This window comes from Trichomycterus rosablanca, chromosome 2 (genome assembly GCF_030014385.1).
Source record: "Trichomycterus rosablanca isolate fTriRos1 chromosome 2, fTriRos1.hap1, whole genome shotgun sequence".
Lineage (NCBI taxonomy): Eukaryota > Metazoa > Chordata > Actinopteri > Siluriformes > Trichomycteridae > Trichomycterus > Trichomycterus rosablanca.
In genome coordinates, this window is record NC_085989.1 from 53,181,630 (window position 1) to 53,201,915 (window position 20,286).

Consider the following 20,286-nt stretch of genomic DNA (forward strand, 5'->3'; position numbering starts at 1 on the left):
GGTGACCCCTGCACTAAAGTATAACTTAAAGTGTATTCATTTAAAACACATTTTATAAAAATATACAAAAGTATATTTTATGTGTATTTTTCTTTTTCTTTTCTTTTTGGGGTACGAATAGCTGTACTGTGTGGGGAATGCTATGTGTACCCGGGTGCAAATAGACACTCCAATCTTTTTTTATATTTAAATCCTAAATTTGTCAGTCTCCCTTTTCATGTTGTGAGCTCATCAACCAGGCAAAGCATTGCCGTTTGTTGATAGTGTAGCGTCGGCACAGGCTTTACCCAGAAAGCGTTGTGGCAGTGGTGTCTAAGCTCACCGTGGCCGTGTATCCTGGTGTTGGGAATAGGGTGGCTGCGGTGAGGGTTAGGTAAGTAGCTTATATGTTTGTCTGTTGTATGAATGTATGTGTGTATGAAAGGGTGTCTGTCCCTAAACCACTGAATGAACTGCCAAAGGCAGCTCACTCGCGGCCCTGACGCTATCCTTCCTGCTCGCCGGCGCCACAATATTGTCATGATACATGCTTATGTTGTACTGTATGTCAGGGTCTTAAAATATCAAGGCTGTGTGGTTGAGCAAGGGTTAACTCTTTTCTTGCAGAACAGATTTTACATTAGACCTAAGTTACATGGAGAAATCCTGCTTCGTGAACACATATCTCAGAAAATACTGAGAATTAAAAAAATAGTGTCAGATTAATTAATGCCACTAGAGTCTTTTTACCTAATAATAAAGTCTTGTTACAGAAATGATAAACAAAACATTAGAGCCATAATAAATCATGCTACTTTTGTTTTCATACTTAAGTACATTTGAAGGTAAATAGTACTTTTACTCAAGTGGAGGTAAAGAGTATTTTTACTTTTACTATGCTTTTACAGGAGTAATATTTTACCTTATTTTACCTTAACTTTAACCTAACTACATTGTTTGTGTACCTTGTCCACCACTTACATTAGACAAAATGAACTTGTACATACATTCATGTATTACATGTAGGAATCAATTATTAATCACTCATGAAATAAGAGATGAATGAAGCTATTTCATGTACCTGCACTATAATGTTAAAGGTACCGCAGTGTGTTTATGTATCTGTTCATTCAGTGCAGGTAAACATTATGAATCAAGCCACATGGCTTAGTGTTTAACCAAAATTATTATTATTATTATTATTATTATTATTATTATTATTATTATGAATCCTCAGTAAAGTGAAGTGAGATTATAGTTTATGTAAAAAACAAAACAAAAACCTCTGGGATCTCTGTACTGTATCTTGTCTCCACTACTTAATGATATCACATTATGTAATACGCTAATATAATGTACCGTGTTAACAAGAACCACCTATTAACAAGTCATTATAAACATCAATCTTCCACTTCATATACCAAACTGACATTAAAGCAGATGCAGTAAATGTAGAGGCGGTTATAAATACCCAGAAATTGTACAAATGTTTATTATTTACTGTTTAATATTTCATTCACTGCTGCCTGATTGGTTGAGGTGCTGCTGTACGGTTGCCCAGCTGGATTGTGATTGGTTGTGGAGTCATGTGGGCGGGGCGGTAGAGCTGCTGTCTGTCAGGAAGCGCTTCCTCTCAGTTCAAACAAGAAGAAGTGAACGCGCTCGTACTGAAGTGAATCTGTAAGTATTTTTATTATTCATTTATTACATTTTATTTATATTTTAACTACATTCTAATTCATTATAAAATACCGCTGAGGATTTGAGGAACTTGGCTAACACTAACTGTCAGCACATAATTTACACATGATTCATCTGAGCCGATACAGCGAACCGAATCAAGTAATCTGAACCGACTCATTATTTTCATTAAGTTTTGTAGAAAAGCATAAAGTTCTTATAGTTTTATAGAAACACTGATCTGTTTTAGCATTGTTAACTGTTGTGTTTCCAGTGTCTGTACAGTTTCTGTGTCTATGTTCGTCAAATTTTCAAATCCATGAGTGTTGTTTATGTTCTTTTATCCAGGAAAGAGGGACAAATACAAATTAGTCAAGTAAAGCAGTTTATTAAGAATCAAATACACAGATTGGTAAAAGTAATTCTGAGCTGATACACCAACAGCTGTTGCATGGAGAAGTCTCTTCCCTGTCAGCGTCCGGTTCTTTTTCTTATCTTGACTCCTCTTCTACTGGTAAATGTCAAAATAGTTCTCTTACTACACGGTTGAGCAAAAAGTGTTTTCTTTGTGTACACAGCAGAAATGCAAAGCTTGTGGTTTTCCTGTTTAACCATTTTCCCCTCACTCTTTGCATAGTCGAGAAATAAGCCACCTGCATGTATCCTGTTTTTGTCTCACTTCTCAGAAGGTTAGGTTATCACATTCACCCACACTCAGTGTAGAACGTACAAAACATCAGGTCACTCAAAGTTCAGTCTGCACAAAACTCATAGATTACAACTTATAGTAGGTTCAGTAATAAAGACACTAGGGGTGGGCGATATGGCCCTAAAATAATATCACGATATTTCAGGTTTTTTTGCGATAACGATATTTTTGGCGATATAACAAAACACTGAAAAATATTTTATTTATTTCGAGAAAACACTATTGCAAAAAAAAAATAATGTTCAGGTTTTATTTAGAATTAAGTTAACACATTGTAAAAAAAACGTAGGAAGTATGTAGGAAATAAAAACACTTTTCTTTATTTTGTGTTTCCAGTAAAAATAATGTAACATAATGTAATGGCGAAGTCAGACAATTTCCATAGGGGTGGCCAGACTGAGACCAGTGCTCACACAGGGGTCGCACAGAAACTGATACCTTTTTTATGTGGTCACTCATTTATTTACCTATAGAGGCAGTGATTGCCATGTAGAATAACATCATGAAGACCCGCATACTAATAATAAGCTTTTTTTCTCTTTCTATTTTCCATAACAAGTAAAATATATATATTATCAACCTTATCTATCTATCTTAGTAACCTAACATAATGAGAAAGAATTTCAAAGATATTTCTTTGCAATACTTTCTCATTTGGCTGCCAACTTGTGTGTAATAATGACACTCAACTGAACCCCAGAACATGCCAGTGTGAATGCATGGAAAAATAATTTTCTTTCAACAATATGATGCAGACTGACCAACACTATTCCAACATTATTAAAACGGAATATTTTCTTTAAAATAGAAGTGTTATTTAACTGCTATTAAATTGTTTGGCGGATAACCGCCCAACCTGGCAACACTGGAACGCGCAGAACCCGGTGGCGCCTTTACTCGTAGCACGCCACAATTACTACTAAGCAGGCACGTGCACAGATAGACCCCTAGTGGTGCTCAAGCACTTGCCCTTTTGCCCTGGATGAGAAAAGTGCCCTTTCTGCTGGAACCCAATTTTTTTCTACATTCATTAATATTTAAAAAATAAAAAATCACCCTCTCTGTCATCAATTCCCCCCAAAAGTGTTTTGATATCTGACGGGCATTTATTTGAGTTCTTGTGAGAATTCTGCCCCAATCTGATCCCCGCCCCCCTGCCCCTCCCTCCTCCCCCTCCTCCTCCTCCTCATGCAGTGCTGAGCGCCAGGCCAAACCGCTGCTACACTACAAACAGGTACTGACAGTGTTTCATTCAAACAGCATCCATGCATAACACATAGCCTACATGTTCTGTACTCACGAGTTATGAAAAACAAAGCCTTGTCCTGCTGTTTACTGACGTTTGTCATGTTTAATGAAGGGGGACAAACTGCAGCAGACAGACAGAGAATTTAAAGAAAGTTTTACTGTTTCACAAATTACACAAAATAACTAGTTTTGTTTCATTTAAAATCTTACTAATTTTAATGTGAAAGCCTGAAGGAAAAAAAGCATGAGCACAAACATTTTGCAGGAGAATGTCAAGTTTAATATTCAACATTCGTTTAACATTCGCTATTCCGATCTATATAAATGGTTGAAAAAACACCTAACACCTACTTATTTTACAAATTCTTACACAGATTAAAGTAGGTTACATACTACAAAAACTATTTTATAATAATTTTAAGGTTAAATGTATTTATTTAAAGAAAGATTAACATGAAACCGCTGATCAAGCGCCAACTTCAGCTAACGCGTTAGGGAGCGTCATCAAACTAACAGAAAAACGTAGGAAACATTTACTCTGCACTTATTACAGAAATAAACCCATTCAAATCTTTTAATATATTGATGGAATCATGTCAAGCTATTTTTTATAAACACATAATAATGTTCCTTACAACCTACAAACCTTGTTTTGTAATTACTGCTTTTATTTTTAATTTATTTTAATTTATACTTAAGATCAATGAATCCATAACAAGTGTATATCAGGGATAAATCGATTAAACTCTGATATGATTTAATATAATAAACCCAAACTATTTTTTATATACACATATTAATGTTCCTCACAACCTACTAACCTTGTTTTATAAATAATACCTTTATTTTAATTTTATTTTAATTTAAGTTAAGATCAATAAATCCATAATATTTTTATATTGGAGACAAATAAATCTATTAAAATCTAAGATAATTTATTATAATAATGTCAAACTATTTTTAATATACACATATTAATATTCCTCACAACCGACAAACCTTATTTTATAGATAATGCTTTTATTTTAATTTTATTTTAATTTATAGTTAAAATCGATAAATCCATAATACTTGTATATTGTAACTAAAATAATCTATTAAACTCTGATATGATTTAATATAATAAACCCAAACTATTTTTATATACACATATTAATGTTCCACACAACCTACAAACCTTGTTGTATAGATAATACCTTTATTTTTATTTTATTTTTATTTAGAGTTAAGATCAATAAATCCATAATATTTTTATATTGGAGACAAATAAATCTATTAAACTCTAATATAATTTATTATAATAATGTCAAACTATTTTTAATATACACTTATTAATGTCCCTCACAACCTACAAACTTTGTTTTATAAATACTGCTTTTATTTCAAGTCAGGTAGCTCTTACAGTAAAGTGTTGAAAATAGATACACACATACAATATTTTATAATTACAACATCCTGGCCAAAACGCTGTGTAGGAAAAGTCACCTTTAGTCAAGAGTTATTTTCATGCAAGCATTTATACTTCAACAGTTGAGGTTTACAAATGAGGAATAATTAACATAACAAACTAATGTATGTAGAAGGCTAAATATAATGCTCTATAAAATAGAACAGCATACAAACAATGATGAGTAAATATGAAAATGTTATTTAGCTGTTTATTTGATTTTATTGGCATAATAATAGGCCCATTGTTAACATTAACTACCCAAAGTGGGTTTCTGATTTGAAATCAAAGGTAGGTCTTAAGTTGAGCTACATGACAGTCTGGAGAGGTAAATTGATACTAGTAATGGTATATTATTAGTGTAATGCTTCAACTCTGTCAGGAAAACAGTAAAATGATGTATACTGTGTTCTCCCCTTTATGGAGATTCAGTAAGTCACTCTTGATTATTATGCACAACATTGATTTATCTCATTTACAAATTTTGCAGCATAATGCCAAGAAAAGAAAAGTTACAAAAGCAGAAAGAAAAAGAACTACAGCTCAGGGTAGCAGCTCTCTTTTATCCTGGATTAGGTCATCTACCAGTAAAGCAAATGAGGGAGATGTATCAGTATCAGTTGTTTGGTTATTAAAAAGCGTGCACAATATGGCCTGTTTTTGCCTGTTTTTCATTTATTTATGCAATTTGATCATTTGAGTTATTTGATTAGATGTGTATTGATTGTGTTAACAAAATAAATATATAAGTTAAATATTCTGTTTTTTTTTTTTAATTATTATTATTAATAATTTTGGCGGAGTGCCCTTTTTTTTTTGGCTTGAGCACCTGCCCCCAAAAATGTCTGTGCACGTGCCTGCTACTAAGTACAGTATAAGTATTAGTACTAATTAATAGTAGTACTACTTCTGTGTTGGTGGTTGACATTAATGTTGAGAGTATTTCTGCACTGTTTGGTGGAAGTGCGCTGTTGAATTGCGTCCCTGTGTAAACCTGCATGCAGAAATACTTCCGCAAAAAAGTTACCAGCTAAGCGGTGGTTGGGGTTTGCGTTGGCAAAAATTCATTTATGGTGGATTTGGAGTTTTTGGAACGAGCTCCTCCACCGCAGAGCCTCGTTCCACCATACTCGTTACTGTACCCAAATGACCCACGTAACGAGCGTACGCCATTTGCGTAGCTGTGTGACGTCATTACGTAAAGTACGCAGAATATCGCTTTTATTACAATATGGTACTTTTTGTATCGTTTTAAAAATTATACCGGTATTATCGTGAACGATACGATATAGCACATCCCTAAAAGACACACACACAAAATCCACAAGAATAAGTTACATGTATATAATCAATAATACTTAACAACAGCTATTATATGTAAATACTTTGTGAGCTGTTGAAATGTGTAAATATGTGCTGCTCTGTCTGTCTATCCATCCATCTATCCATCCATTCATCCATGTGTGTGTGTCTTTATGTTAGATCATTAATAATGCAGTCAGCAGAAGTGGGACACATCGCCCCCATGGATATAAAAGATGAAGGATCTGAAGATGAAGATTTCTGCTGTAAGTACATATGGAACAATTTAGCACTTTTCCACCAGACAGTGTGGTACAGAACAGGATGGTCAGTATTGGGGTCAGTAATTAGTGGATAGTAGATCAGAATCTGTCCTGTATGGTTCTGTCCTGTGGAGAAGTGCTGCTTCACTCCAGTCTGGACTCAAGTTTTTAATGGAACTAAGATTTATTATATCATTAAAACAACAACAACAACAACACGCCTCCCTACACTAGTCCCAGTTGTTGATCTTTCTTCACATGTTGATGTCATTTCAGGTGAAGTATCATTAATCCCTCTGACACTCATCACCTCTGATAGACACCTCTCCTCAGTGTACCAATCACTTGGAGGTGTCCTGCCTCAGAAGAAGGAGGAACCTGAAGATGAAGATGATCTCAGTAAGAATGTTTAAAATCTTGAGCAATGAAACCTGTTTTATTTATTAATGGTTCATCTGTCAGAATGTTTCTATCATCAGTAATGATAATAATAATAATGATATTTATAATATTAATAATATAATCCAGTAAATAACTGAGGTGTGTAAAAGAGTGAATATGTTCTGTTGCTATATTGAAAGTAAAAGTGCTGAGGTTATTTACTCTTTATCTCACTCTATACTCACTCAGTACCGTGTCTTTGCTCCTCTTCACTTTTAGCTTTGAAAATCATTTGATCTGCTCTGTGTTTATTGTGATGTTTGTAATTGATGGTGTTACAAGAGCAGCTTGTGTTTTTCTTCTTCAGGATTGAACAAGGATTTCTGCTGCTCCTCGAGTCCACGTTCCTGTACAACCCAAAATCATCTCCACAAACACATCAAGACCCCCCACAGTGTCAAATATGAGACCCTGGTGAAGATTAAGACTGAACATGAGGATCTGACGCCCACCAGAAGCTCCAGTGATCAGCAGACGTCCTCTGGTGCTGTCAGCATTAACAGCTCTCTCACCAGAGAACAGAACAGAAGGAACGTCTGCTCACAGTGTGGGAAGAGCTTTAGTTCTCCCAGTGCTCTTAAACTACACCAGCGCATTCACACTGGAGAGAAACCGTATCAGTGCTCACAGTGTGGAAAGAGCTTTAGTTCTCCCAGTGCTCTTAAAATACACCAGCGCATTCACACTGGAGAGAAACCGTATCAGTGCTCACAGTGTGGGAAGAGTTTTAATAATCAGGGTGATCTCAAAAAACACCATCGCTTTCACACTGGAGAGAAACCGTATCAGTGCTCACAGTGTGGAAAGAGCTTTAATCATCAGGGTGATCTAAAAAAACACCAGCGCATTCACACTGGAGAGAAACCGTATATGTGCTCACAGTGTGGGAAGAGTTTTAGGCGTCAAAGTTATCTCAAAATACACCAGCGCATTCACACTGGAGAGAAACCGTATCAGTGCTCACAGTGTGGGATGAGCTTTAGTTCTCCGGGTGTTCTTAAAGTACACCAGCGCATTCACACTCGAGAGAAACCGTATCAGTGCTCACAGTGTGGAAAGAGCTTTAGTTCTCTAAGTGATTTTAAAATACACCAGCGCATTCACACTGGAGAGAAACCATATCAGTGCTCACAGTGTGGGAAAAGTTTCACGGATCAGAGTTCTTTCAAAAGACACCAGCGCATTCACACTGGAGAGAAACCGTATCAGTGCTCACAGTGTGTAAAGAGTTTTAATAATCAGAGTGCTCTCAAAATACACCAGCGTATTCACACTGGAGAGAAACCGTATCAGTGCTCACAGTGTGTAAAGAGTTTTAATAATCAGAGTGCTCTCAAAATACACCAGCGCATTCACACTGGAGAGAAACCGTATCAGTGCTCACAGTGTGTAAAGAGTTTTAATAATCAGAGTGCTCTCAACAAACACCAGCGCATTCACACTGGAGAAAAACCGTATCAGTGCTCACAGTGTGGGAAGAGTTTTAATGCACAGAGTGATCTCAAAAGACACCAGCGCATTCACACTGGAGAGAAACCGTATCAGTGCTCACAGTGTGGAAAGAGTTTTAATGTACAGAGTCATCTCAAAATACACCAGCGCATTCACACTGGAGAGAAACCGTATCAGTGCTCACAGTGTGGAAAGAGTTTTAATTTTCAGGGTGATCTCAAAATACACCAGCGCATTCACACTGGGGAGAAACCGTATCAGTGCTCACAGTGTGGGAAAAGTTTTACGGATCAGAGTCATCTAAAAAAACACCATCGCATTCACACTGGAGAGAAACCGTATCAGTGTTCACAGTGTGGAAAGAGTTTTAATAATCAGAGTGCTTTCAAAATACACCAGCGCATTCACACTGGAGAGAAACCGTATCAGTGCTCACAGTGTGGAAAGAGTTTTAATAATCAGAGTGCTCTCAAAATACACCAGCGCATTCACACTGGAGAGAAACCGTATCAGTGCTCAAAGTGTGGAAAGAGTTTTAATCGACAGAGTCATCTCAAAAGACACCAGCGCATTCACACTGGAGAGAAACCGTATCAGTGCTCACAGTGTGGAAAGAGTTTTAATCGACAGACTAATCTCAAAAAACACCAGCGCATTCACAGTGGAAAGAATCAGTAATATTTTATTAAATCTTCCTGCTTTTCACATAGCTGATAACTATACCAACATGTCTACCCTGATGGAACCCTGATGCTTTTACCTGGTTTAGCACCGGTGTGGTGGAAGCGCCGGTGGCTGAGAACTATTCTCTTCCCTGTCTGCTTTGTTCTAAATCTTTTGTGGTGTTTTCTACCTAAAGTTCTGCACATGCTACAGTCTCTTATCAAAGACTCTGTTCTCATTATTACGTCTTATTCTTATTTAGTCAGCCACTGATTGTGCAGGTTCTCCTACTTAGAAAGATGAGAGAGGTCTGTAATTTTCATCATAGGTACACTTCAACTATGAGAGACAAAGTGAGAAAAAAAATCCAGGAAATCACATTGTAGGATTTTTAAATAATTTATTTGTAAATTATGGTGGAAAATAAGTATTTGGTCAATAACAAAAGTTTAACTCAATACTTTGTAACATAACCTTTGTTGGCAATGACAGAGGTGAAACGTTTCCTGTAAGTCTTCACCAGGTTTGCACACACTGTAGCTGGTATTTTGGCCCATTCCTCCATGCAGATCTCCTCTAGAGCAGTGATGTTTTGGGGCTGTCGCTGGGCAACACGGACTCCACAAATTTTCTATGGGGTTGAGGTCTGGAGACTGGCTAGGCCACTCCAGGACCTTGAAATGCTTTTTACGGAGCCACTCCTTCGTTGCAAGAGCGGTGTGTTTGGGATCATTGTCATGCTGGAAGACCCAGCCACGTTCCATCTTCAATGCTCTCACTGATGGAAGGAGGTTTTGGCTTAAAATCTCACGATACATGGCCCTGTTCATTCTTCCCTTAACACGGATCAGTCGCCCTGTCCCCTTTGCAGAAAAACAGCCCCAAAGCTGGTAGCCTCTGTTACTTTGGTCCCAGCTCTCTGCAGGTCATTCATCTGGTCCCTCCGTGTAGTTCTGGGATTTTTGCTCACCGTTCTCATGATCATTTTGACCCCACGGGATGAGATCTTGCGTGGGGCCCCAGATCGAGGGAGATTATCAATGGTCTTGTATGTCTTCTATTTTCTTACAATTGCTCCCACAGTTGATTTATTCACACCAAACTGCTTGCCTATTGTAGATTCACTCTTCCCAGCCTGGTGCAGGTCTACAATTTTCTTCCTGGTGTCCTTCGACAGCTCTTTGGTCTTGGCCATGGTTGAGTTTGGAGTCTGACTGTTTGAGGCTGTGGACAGGTGTCTTTTATACAGATAACGAGGTCAAACAGGTGCCATTAATCCAGGTAACGAGTGGAGGACAGAAGAGCTTCTTAAGAAGTTACAGGTCTGTGAGAGGCAGAAATCTTGCTTGTTTGTGAGTGACCGAATACTTATTTTGCAAAATAATTTACAAATAAATTCTTTAAAAATCCTACTATGTGATTTCCTGGATTTTTTTTCTCATTTTGTCTCTCATAGTTGCAGTGTACCTATGATGAAAATTACAGACCTCTTTCATCTTTCTAAGTAGGAGAACCTGCACAATCAGTGGCTGACTAAATACTTTTTGGCCCCACTGTATGTTATTATTATCATTAACTTTCACTTTTACTCCATTATATTTCCTAGACAAATTGCGTACTTTTACTCATTTACATTTACTGTATGTAATTCGTCACTCGTCACTATAAAATAAAATGACAAGATTTTTTTAGCTAAACGATGTGAGATGTGTGACAGACTGCACTCAGGTTTGGTGAATCTGTGCTTGTAAATTAGATCGGTGGTTAAACATATTAATGCGCTGGTGTAAACAAACACGATCATAGTGAAGCGCGTCGTTCACTCAGAGATACAAACATACCGACATTTCAGAATATCCTCGTCCAACACACTGATGTAAGTTAAGAATGAATTACAAGTTAACGCTCAGCATCATTGTTTTTTAATCATTATTATTAGCATGAACATTGTTCAGATATCCAGCTACCGATTACATTCAAAACACAAATAAAACGTTTCACTAAATTAGTTTGTAATTAATTCAGTGCAGACATGAAGACGTGTCCCATAATCAGGGGCGGCTCGTTCCTTAGGGTGATCGGGCGACGCACCACCAAACTGCTGCTACTGAGAGAATTAAAACGGGTTCGGTTATTATTGTAATTAGTGTTCACTTTTAGTCTTAGTAACACCGTGTGTAGGGTGAAAGTAACAGTAAAGGTTGCTGCTGTTGGGCCCTTGAGCAAGGCCCTTAACCCTCAATTGCTCAGACTGTAACTGTAATGTAAGTCGCTTTGGATAAAAGCGTCTGCTAAATGCTAAAAATGTAAATGTAACAAAAGCAGGTCCGGCACTTCTCTCACTGCCCCCCTAAGCAACGCAGTCCAGGACCGGGGCTGCATGTCAGTGTGAAGATGGATTATGTAAAAATGTTGTTTGCACTATTGAGAAAAATTTTTACATGATGTTCTTTATGTTGTTTTGCCTAAAATATGGTTCTGATTTTTTATTATAAAGAATGAAAAGCCTAAATAAAACTGTGTATGACCCGTTATATTTTTTATAGGTGCAACCCTAACCGCCTACACCCCGCTCCCGCTCAGGTAAACACCCGCCATCACACCCCTTACCCTATGCCTTTCGCCAACCTGTCAGCCCAGGGTGTTATTTATTTCCAGTTCTGAAAGTTGGCAACCCTAGTTGGAGCAGCTAGCACCTAAAATAAAATGCTGATGAAGACTGAATTAAATTGTTAGTGTAAAGCTTTACTGAATTGTATGATTAATGGTAAAGCTGCTCTCTCTCTCTCTCTCTCTCTCTCTCTCTCTCCATGTTCAAAGTTATTTGTGAGGGCAAACTGCGGCTCTGCAGTCAGATATTATTGGGATGGAATTCTGAATAAAGTCGAGTTTTTTTATATATTGCTTTTTTACAACAGACAACTTTACAGACTCCAGGACCAACAGACCAAAAACCTCCTGTTGAGCAGCCGAGGGCGACAGTGACAGGAAAATCTGTTTTAAAAATGGAGTTAGAAACCTTGAGAGGAACCAGACTCAGCAGGGACCTCCACCTGTCTTGGGCTAGCAAAAATAACAAAAATAATTGGGGTTCTTCATCATTCAGAATGAATGAATGTGGTGCTGATGTTACACAGCTGTCCAGTAGAGGTGAGAATAAACCTAAACATTGTGGATCAACCAGCTCAGTTCATACATTTCAGTTTCTACTGTTTTTATAATGGCCAACCAGGGCCGCACATTTTTTAATTTATATATATTTATAAATACACATCATGTCCAATAGGCACTGGACTAGTCTAGTCAAGTTAACTGTATTTATATAGCACTTTTTACAATAGACATTATCTCATATCAACTTTACAAAATCCAGGACCAACAGATACAAAAACCCCTGTTGAGCAAGCCAAGGGCGACAATGGCAAGGAAAAACTCCCTTAAAATTACAGGAAGAAACCTTGAGAGGAACATAAATAAATAAATAAATAAGTAGGATTTACACCAATCATACAAACACAGAATTAAAATGAACTAAAAGTTATAAAGAAATAAATAGCTGGCAATAAATAAATAGTAATAATATAGTTATTATTCGGTCTAGTCTTCAATAAAGTCTGTGGTGAGTTCTTGACATTCTTGGTGCAAACACGCCAGTCCCCGTCACATCCGGCAGGAGCAGCATTGTTGGCACAGCAGTCTCGACTTCAATCCCATTGTGGGACTAATAAAGGATTATCTTATCTTATCTTATCTTATCTTAACCTCGGCGGGTAAACAGGTTTCCATCAGAATGCCCTCGGAGTGAAATAACAGAGAATGTAGTTAATAATGTACCATGCGAGTTGAGTAAAACAGTTTTACAGAAAGTTTTAGACTCCAGGAGCCCTAATTATTACAGCATAACTAAAAGCCGGAGCGAGCAGGTAACACAGTCATGAAGGCCTTCACAGGACACCTCTGTTTTATCTGAATTAAGTTTAAAAAAAATTACACGACATCCAGTTTTTTATGTCGTTTACACAATCTTCTATCTTACTGATTGTGTCAGTATCATTTGGTTTGGCAGATGTATACAGCTACACAGCAAAAAGTCCAGTGTTGAATTAACTCCCACAGAGTTGATTTTAACACTTTTTCAGGGTTTATATAGCTCCACACTCTTAAGAGTTAAATCAACACTTTCAAAATAGTTAAATGTTTAACACCTTGTCAGAGTTCCTTTTTTAACTCATGAAACAGAGTAAAAGTAACTAAGGGAGTACAAACTTTAGCTGAACTTGGACAGTGGTAGCCTAGTGGGTAGAGCTTTGGGCTATCATCCGGAAGATTGGCGGTTCAAATTCAGGCTCTACTATGAAACCACTGTTGGGTTCTATCTAAAAATAACACTGCTCTGAGTTATATTTTACTATTTCAGTAGTATTCATTTAACTCCCTACATTATTCTTCTAATAATAAGAATTAATTCCAATACACCAAATAATTTTCAAAAATAACATTTATTTTTCCTGGTGGCGGCGGTTGAAGATGCAAAAGCAAAAACAGGCCATTTGTTGGTCATAGGCTGAAGACAAAGTCACAATCAAATAATGGAAAATTCATCAAATGTAATACTTTTACAGGGAGGTGTTGAGTTTTGAAATGTCTATCTATTGGTCATGTTTTCCCTTAAATCAGATCAACTTTGAAACAGAATAAACAAACTAAACCTTAAACTCTACAATAATGAATGCATGAATTAATGCAAAAAAAGCCTGCAATTATTAGATTAGATTCAACTTTATTGTCATTGTGCAGAGTACAAGTGCAGAGCCAACAAAATGCAGCAGCATCTAACCAGAAGATAGAGATTATTTACATATAATACAGTTAAAGTGCAGTAGTGTCCAGATTAGACATATATTAAGAACAGTAAACAGACAATGATTGTCCAGTGTATAAACTAGTCTATAATTACAAAGTTATGAAAGGTGAAAATTATAGCAAATGCATTAAAACACACGTCGACTCAAGATCACTTCCTGGTGAACTTTCTGCTGACTGCAACACGTGACTCTGGTGTTGAGGTGAGCCTCTTGGCCTCTTTTATGATATTTGGCTTGAAGAACGCATTCCGTCTTGTCATCAAAACAGGAGAGTCTTGATCAGCCTTTAATAAAGAATTAATTTTAAACTACTAGTTGTACTACTACATTAAATGCTTAATTTCAACCCAGTATAAACATCATTTAAAACTTACCAATCCTTTTGTATCCAGAAATCTTGGGAAGATGGAAAGGATATCAGCACTTCTGCCTGGATCATTAACAAGTTTCTGGCAGTGCTGAAAATCTCCCTCATCATTTTCTCAGATTCTCATTTAATCTGAAAAGAGATTAAATATGTAATTTAAATGTATGTAATTGTCATGCAGTTATTTGGCACAAATAAAAATAATATGGAACACACATACCCATGATTATCAATCATATGAGCCACCAATATGTTAACCATTTGCCCAGAATAATCATTGAAAAAAGAACAAAAAACAACTACAGTACACAGTTCCCCAGGAGGCAGGGAGAAAACAAGTCATTTAGCTTGCTAACCTAGCTAACTAGACGGCTACACAAGCAAACAAAAAATCACACAGGACCAAAAGCAGCTGATGTAACTTAAGTGGCAGCAATCAGCTGCAGTCAATGTGTGCAGAGTACTTACAACAGAAATTTTCTCTCTCTCTCTCACACACACATCCTTCAGTACACCTGTGTTTTATACTGACAATATCATCATCAATGTATACTTTCATTAAGACTGAATTAATTACACTTACCGCGTAAACTTGAGAGAAGGAAAATGGTGCCGTCGTCTCCTTGTCTCCAACCAAAGAAGTAAAATGCATGGACAGAGTTCAATTAAATCTAAATGCATGGGTGGAATTTAATTAAATCTAAATGCATGGGTGGAGTTTAATTAAATCTAAATGCATGGGCGGAGTTAGGTTAACACCGATCCAATCAACTCTGCCAAATAACTCCAACACTGAACACAATTTAAATCCGAATGAGTTAAAATGACACTTTGAGAGTGAAAATCAACTCTGAAATGTTTAACTCTGAAATTTCAACACTCCAGTTTTTGCTGTGTATGTGTCGTCTGCATAGCAGTGAAAATTTATACCATGTTTATGAATAATTTCTCCTAGTGAAAGCATATAGAGTGTAAATAATAGCAGTCCCAGTACCGACCCCTGTGGAACACCATACTTTACTTATGAAGTTTCCGAGCATTTATTATTTACATAAACAAATTGAGATTTAAACCAAGAGAGTGTGAGTCCTTTAACACCTACTGTATGAGCAAGGCCCTTAACCTTCAATTGCTTAGACTGTATAGTGTAACTGTAATGTAAGTCGCTTTGGATAAAAGCATCTGCTAAATGCCAAAAATGCAAATCATTTATAAGCACATTTTATTTGACCTGTTGCTCCTTCATCAGCCGCAGCTAGAGCCAATCTGTTAAAGCACACAAAAAGGGTGCGGATTCGAAACAGGGAAGCTGGCAGTACAGCCACGCACTTAGCGGTGTCACCACCCAGCGGTTGCAGAATCCCAGAATAATTATTTTAAGCTACAAAAGCCCCGAAATCGCCTCTGGCGAAGTTCGGGGGAAACAGAGGGCTCCGTCATCAGCCGCAGCTAGCGCCACTCTGTTATGAAAACTGAGTAAAGAGAACCGGTTAACAAAACAGTTAAACAAGCTCCTAGTGCGGATTCGAACCATGGGGGTGCTGGCAGACCAACCGAGTGTCTTACGGAATCGCCACCCACTGGTTGCCGAATACAACAGCTAGATTAGCTAGGGAGACATTAGCGGTGAGAGGACCAGCGCCGTGTCACGGGGCTGGCTTCACCCGCTAATGCTAAATGCTAACGGGTAAAATAAAAACAGTACGAGGACTGCACGACATCGCACCACGCTACTTCTAAGAAGGTAAAAGAAAAGCTAATTACCTCAACCTTGCGGTCTACACACCCTGATGGCCTTATGCCACCAGGGGTACCTCCTAAGGCTACAAAAAGAAGCGTGGAGGAGCTGTAATCAGTCCCCATGGACACCGCCGTGCCCAAAACAAAAGGAGAAAACAAGACAGAAGGTGCGATGCCTGCAGCCAGGCGGCGTGCCCTTAAATAAGGGAGCCGCAGCTGCAGGTCGTTCACCCTAACGAGCTGGCCTATTATTAAAGGCCTAGCTCCGTACCGCTCTGTAAGGCCTGTGACGTCGGGGAAGAGTGGTAAGTCCCACAAACGCCACAGAACCTTACAGTACCCCCTCCTTAAAGGGACCTCTCCTGAGGTCCCTAGCCAGCGGTCCAGTTCCCCCAGGTTGCTACAGGCAACCGGGGGATTCCCCCAGGTTGCTATAAGCAACCAGGGAGTGCCCCCCCCAAAAAAATTTTTTGGGAGAGAATGGGGGTCCTCCACTGAGTCCAGAAATGGTCGCACCTTTCTGTTACGTGGGTGGAAGGAGGACTCAAGCATGGAGTTAAAGTAAATAAAAGTTTATTTATTAATAGAAAAACAATGGACATCACACACAAAAACAGAACTCAAAAACAAACATAAGGAACCCCGATGGACTTTAGCTGGGGAATGCAGGCAGCAACAAAAAGAAAACAAGAAAACTAAAAGATGCTGGGCGCGAACCCCGGCCGCTCGGGTGAGAGCCGGGCGCGTAACCAGCGTGCTGCTGCAGCGGGGGACAGCAGATAACTAAATGCGCTTAAGGTGCTACAATTATTTTAAGCTACAAAGCCTCGAAATCGCCTCAGGCGCAGTTCGAGGTAACAGACGGCTCCGTTATCAGCCGCAGCTAGAGCCAATCTGTTAAAGCACACGAAAAGGGTGCAGATTCGAACCGGGTGAGCTGGCAGTACGGCCACGCGCTTGGCGGTGTCGCCACCCAGCGGTTGCAGAATCCCAGACTAAATGTTTTAAGCTACAAAGCCCCGAAATCGCCTCTGGCGCAGTTCGGGGTAACAGACGGCTCCTTCATCAGCCGTAGCTAGAGCCAATCTGTTAAAGCACACAAAAAGGGTGCGGATTCGAACCGGGGAAGCTGGCAGTACAGCCGCGCACTTAGCGGTGTCGCCACCCAGCGGTTGCAGAATCCCAGAATAATTATTTTAAGCTACAAAAGCCCCGAAATCGCCTCTGGCGAAGTTCGGGGGAAACAGAGGGCTCCGTCATCAGCCGCAGCTAGCGCCACTCTGTTATGAAAACTGAGTAAAGAGAACCGGTTAACAAAACAGTTAAACAAGCTCCTAGTGCGGATTCGAACCGGGGGGGGGTGCTGGCAGACCAACCGAGTGTCTTACGGAGTCGCCACCCACCGGTTGCCGAATACAACAGCTAGATTAGCTAGGGAGACATTAGCGGTGAGAGGACCAGCGCCGTGTCACGGGGCTGGCTTCACCCGCTAATGCTAAATGCTAACGGGTAAAATAAAAACAGTACGAGGACTGCACGACATCGCACCACGCTACTTCTAAGAAGGTAAAAGAAAAGCTAATTACCTCAACCTTGCGGTCTACACACCCTGATGGCCTTATGCCACCAGGGGTACCTCCTAAGGCTACAAAAAGAAGCGTGGAGGAGCTGTAATCAGTCCTCACGGACACCGCCGTGCCCAAAACAAAAGGAGAAAACAAGACAGAAGGTGCGACGCCTGCAGCCAGGCGGCATGCCCTTAAATAAGGGAGCCGCAGCTGCAGGTCGTTCACCCTAACGAGCTGGCCTATTATTAAAGGCCTAGCTCCATACTGCTCCGTAAGGCCTGTGACGTCGGGGAAGAGTGGTAAGTCCCACAAACGCCACAGAACCTTACAATAATAGTAGAATGTAGATAATGTACCGTACAGTCTAGTGGAGAAATGCTGCTTCACTCCAGTCTGGACTCAAGTTTTTAATGTATGTAATAATTGCCCTACATTTACATTTTTTTTTTTTTTTTTTTTTTTTTTTTCTCCCCAATTTTTCTCCCAATTTTTAGCGCTTCCAATCTGTCTTCCACTGCTAACAGGCACACCAGACCTGCATCCAAGGAGAGCACGCCGCTGCCCCACGCCTTCTTTACACGTGTACAGCCCTCCTCTTCTCGTCCGTGCATTCTGCACGGGCGTCTCTTCTGCAAATCAGGGTCCTTACACAGCGCATGAAGACCCACCCACCCACCTGCCTGGAGGTGTCCTGCCTCAGAAGAAGGAGGAACCTGAAGATGAAGATGATCTCAGTAAGAATGTTTCAAATCTTGAGCAATGAAACCTGTTTTTTTTATTAATGGTTCATCTGTCAGAATGTTTCTATCATCAGTAATGATAATAATAATAATGATATTTATAATATTAATAATATAATCCAGTAAATAACTGAGGTGTGTAAAAGAGTGACTATGTTCTGTTGCTATATTGAAAGTAAAAGTGCTGAGGTTATTTCCTCTTTATCTCACTCTATACTCACTCAGTACCGTGTCTTTGCTCCTCTTCACTTTTAGCTTTGAAAATTATTTGATCTGCTCTGTGTTTATTGTGATATTTGTAATTGATTGTGTTACAAGAGCAGCTTGTGTTTTTCTTCTTCAGGATTGAACAAGGATTTCTGCTGCTCCTCGAGTCCACGTTCCTGTACAACCCAAAATCATCTCCACAAACACATCAAGACCCCCCACAGTGTCAAATATGAGACCCTGGTGAAGATTAAGACTGAACATGAGGATCTGACGCCCACCAGAAGCTCCAGTGATCAGCAGACGTCCTCTGGTGCTGTCTGCATTAACAGCTCTCTCACCAGAGAACAGAACAGAAGGAACGTCTGCTCACAGTGTGGGAAGAGTTTTAGTCAGCAGGGTGTTCTTAAAATACACCAGCGCATTCACACTGGAGAGAAACCATATCAGTGCTCACAGTGTGGGAAGAGTTTTAGTCAAAAGAGTGATCTTAAAATTCACCAGCGCATGCACACTGGAGAGAAACCGTTTCAGTGCTCACAGTGTGGGAAGAGTTTTAATTATCAGAGTGATTTCAAAATACACCAGCGCATTCACACTGGAGAGAAACCGTATCAGTGCTCACAATGTGGAAAGAGTTTTAATCAACAGAGTCATCTCAAAAGACACCAGCGCATTCACACTGGAGAGAAACCGTTTCAGTGCTCAGAGAGTGGGAAGAGTTTTAGTCAAAAGAGTGATCTTAAAATTCACCAGCGCATGCACACTGGAGGGAAACCGTATCAGTGCTCACAGTGTGGGAAGAGTTTTAGACAAAAGAGTAATCTTATAATACACCAGCGCATTCACACTGGAGTAAAACCACATCAGTGTTCACAGTGTGAGAAGAGCTTTAATCATCAGGGTGATCTCAACAAACACCAGCTCATTCACACTGGAGAGAAACCGTTTCAGTGCTCACAGTGTGGGAAGAGTTTTAATTATCAGAGTGATTTCAAAATACACCAGCGCATTCACACTGGAGAGAAACCGTATCAGTGCTCACAATGTGGAAAGAGTTTTAATCAACAGAGTCATCTCAAAAGACACCAGCGCATTGACACTGGAAATAATCAGTAATATTTTATTAAATCTTTCTGGTTTTCACATAGCTGGTAACTATACCAACATCTCCACCCTGATGGAACCCTGATGCTTTTACCTGGTTTAGCGCTTGTGTGGTGGAAGCGCCGGTGGCTAAGAACTATTCTCCTCCCGTCTGCTTTGTTCTAAATCTTTTGTGGTGTTTTCTACCTAAAGTTCTGCACATGCTACAGTCTCTTATCAAAGACTCTGTTCTCATTATTACGTCTTATTTTTATTTATGTTCTTATTATTATTACTTATTGCCCCTGATGCACCAACAGTGGGCAGGTCAGGAATTTTCTTCACTTATTTGCAGTGGTGTAAAGTAATGAAGTAATAATACTTCGTTACATTACCTAAGTCGTTTTTTGGGGTACTCCTCTACATTTCCTGGTGAAATTGTGTACTTTTACTCTGATACATTTACCATATGTAAATTCGTTACTCGTTATTGTAAAATAAAATGACAAGATTTATTTTAGCTAAATGA

General features: G+C 39.1%; 2 pseudogenes; one reads left to right on the forward strand and one right to left on the reverse strand.

Annotated features, from left to right (window-relative positions):
• The window catches only part of LOC134334891 (uncharacterized), a 759,100-nt pseudogene that overhangs the window by 527,113 nt on the left and 211,701 nt on the right, over nucleotides 1-20,286 (reverse strand).
• The window catches only part of LOC134300421 (uncharacterized), a 331,197-nt pseudogene that overhangs the window by 285,113 nt on the left and 25,798 nt on the right, over nucleotides 1-20,286 (forward strand).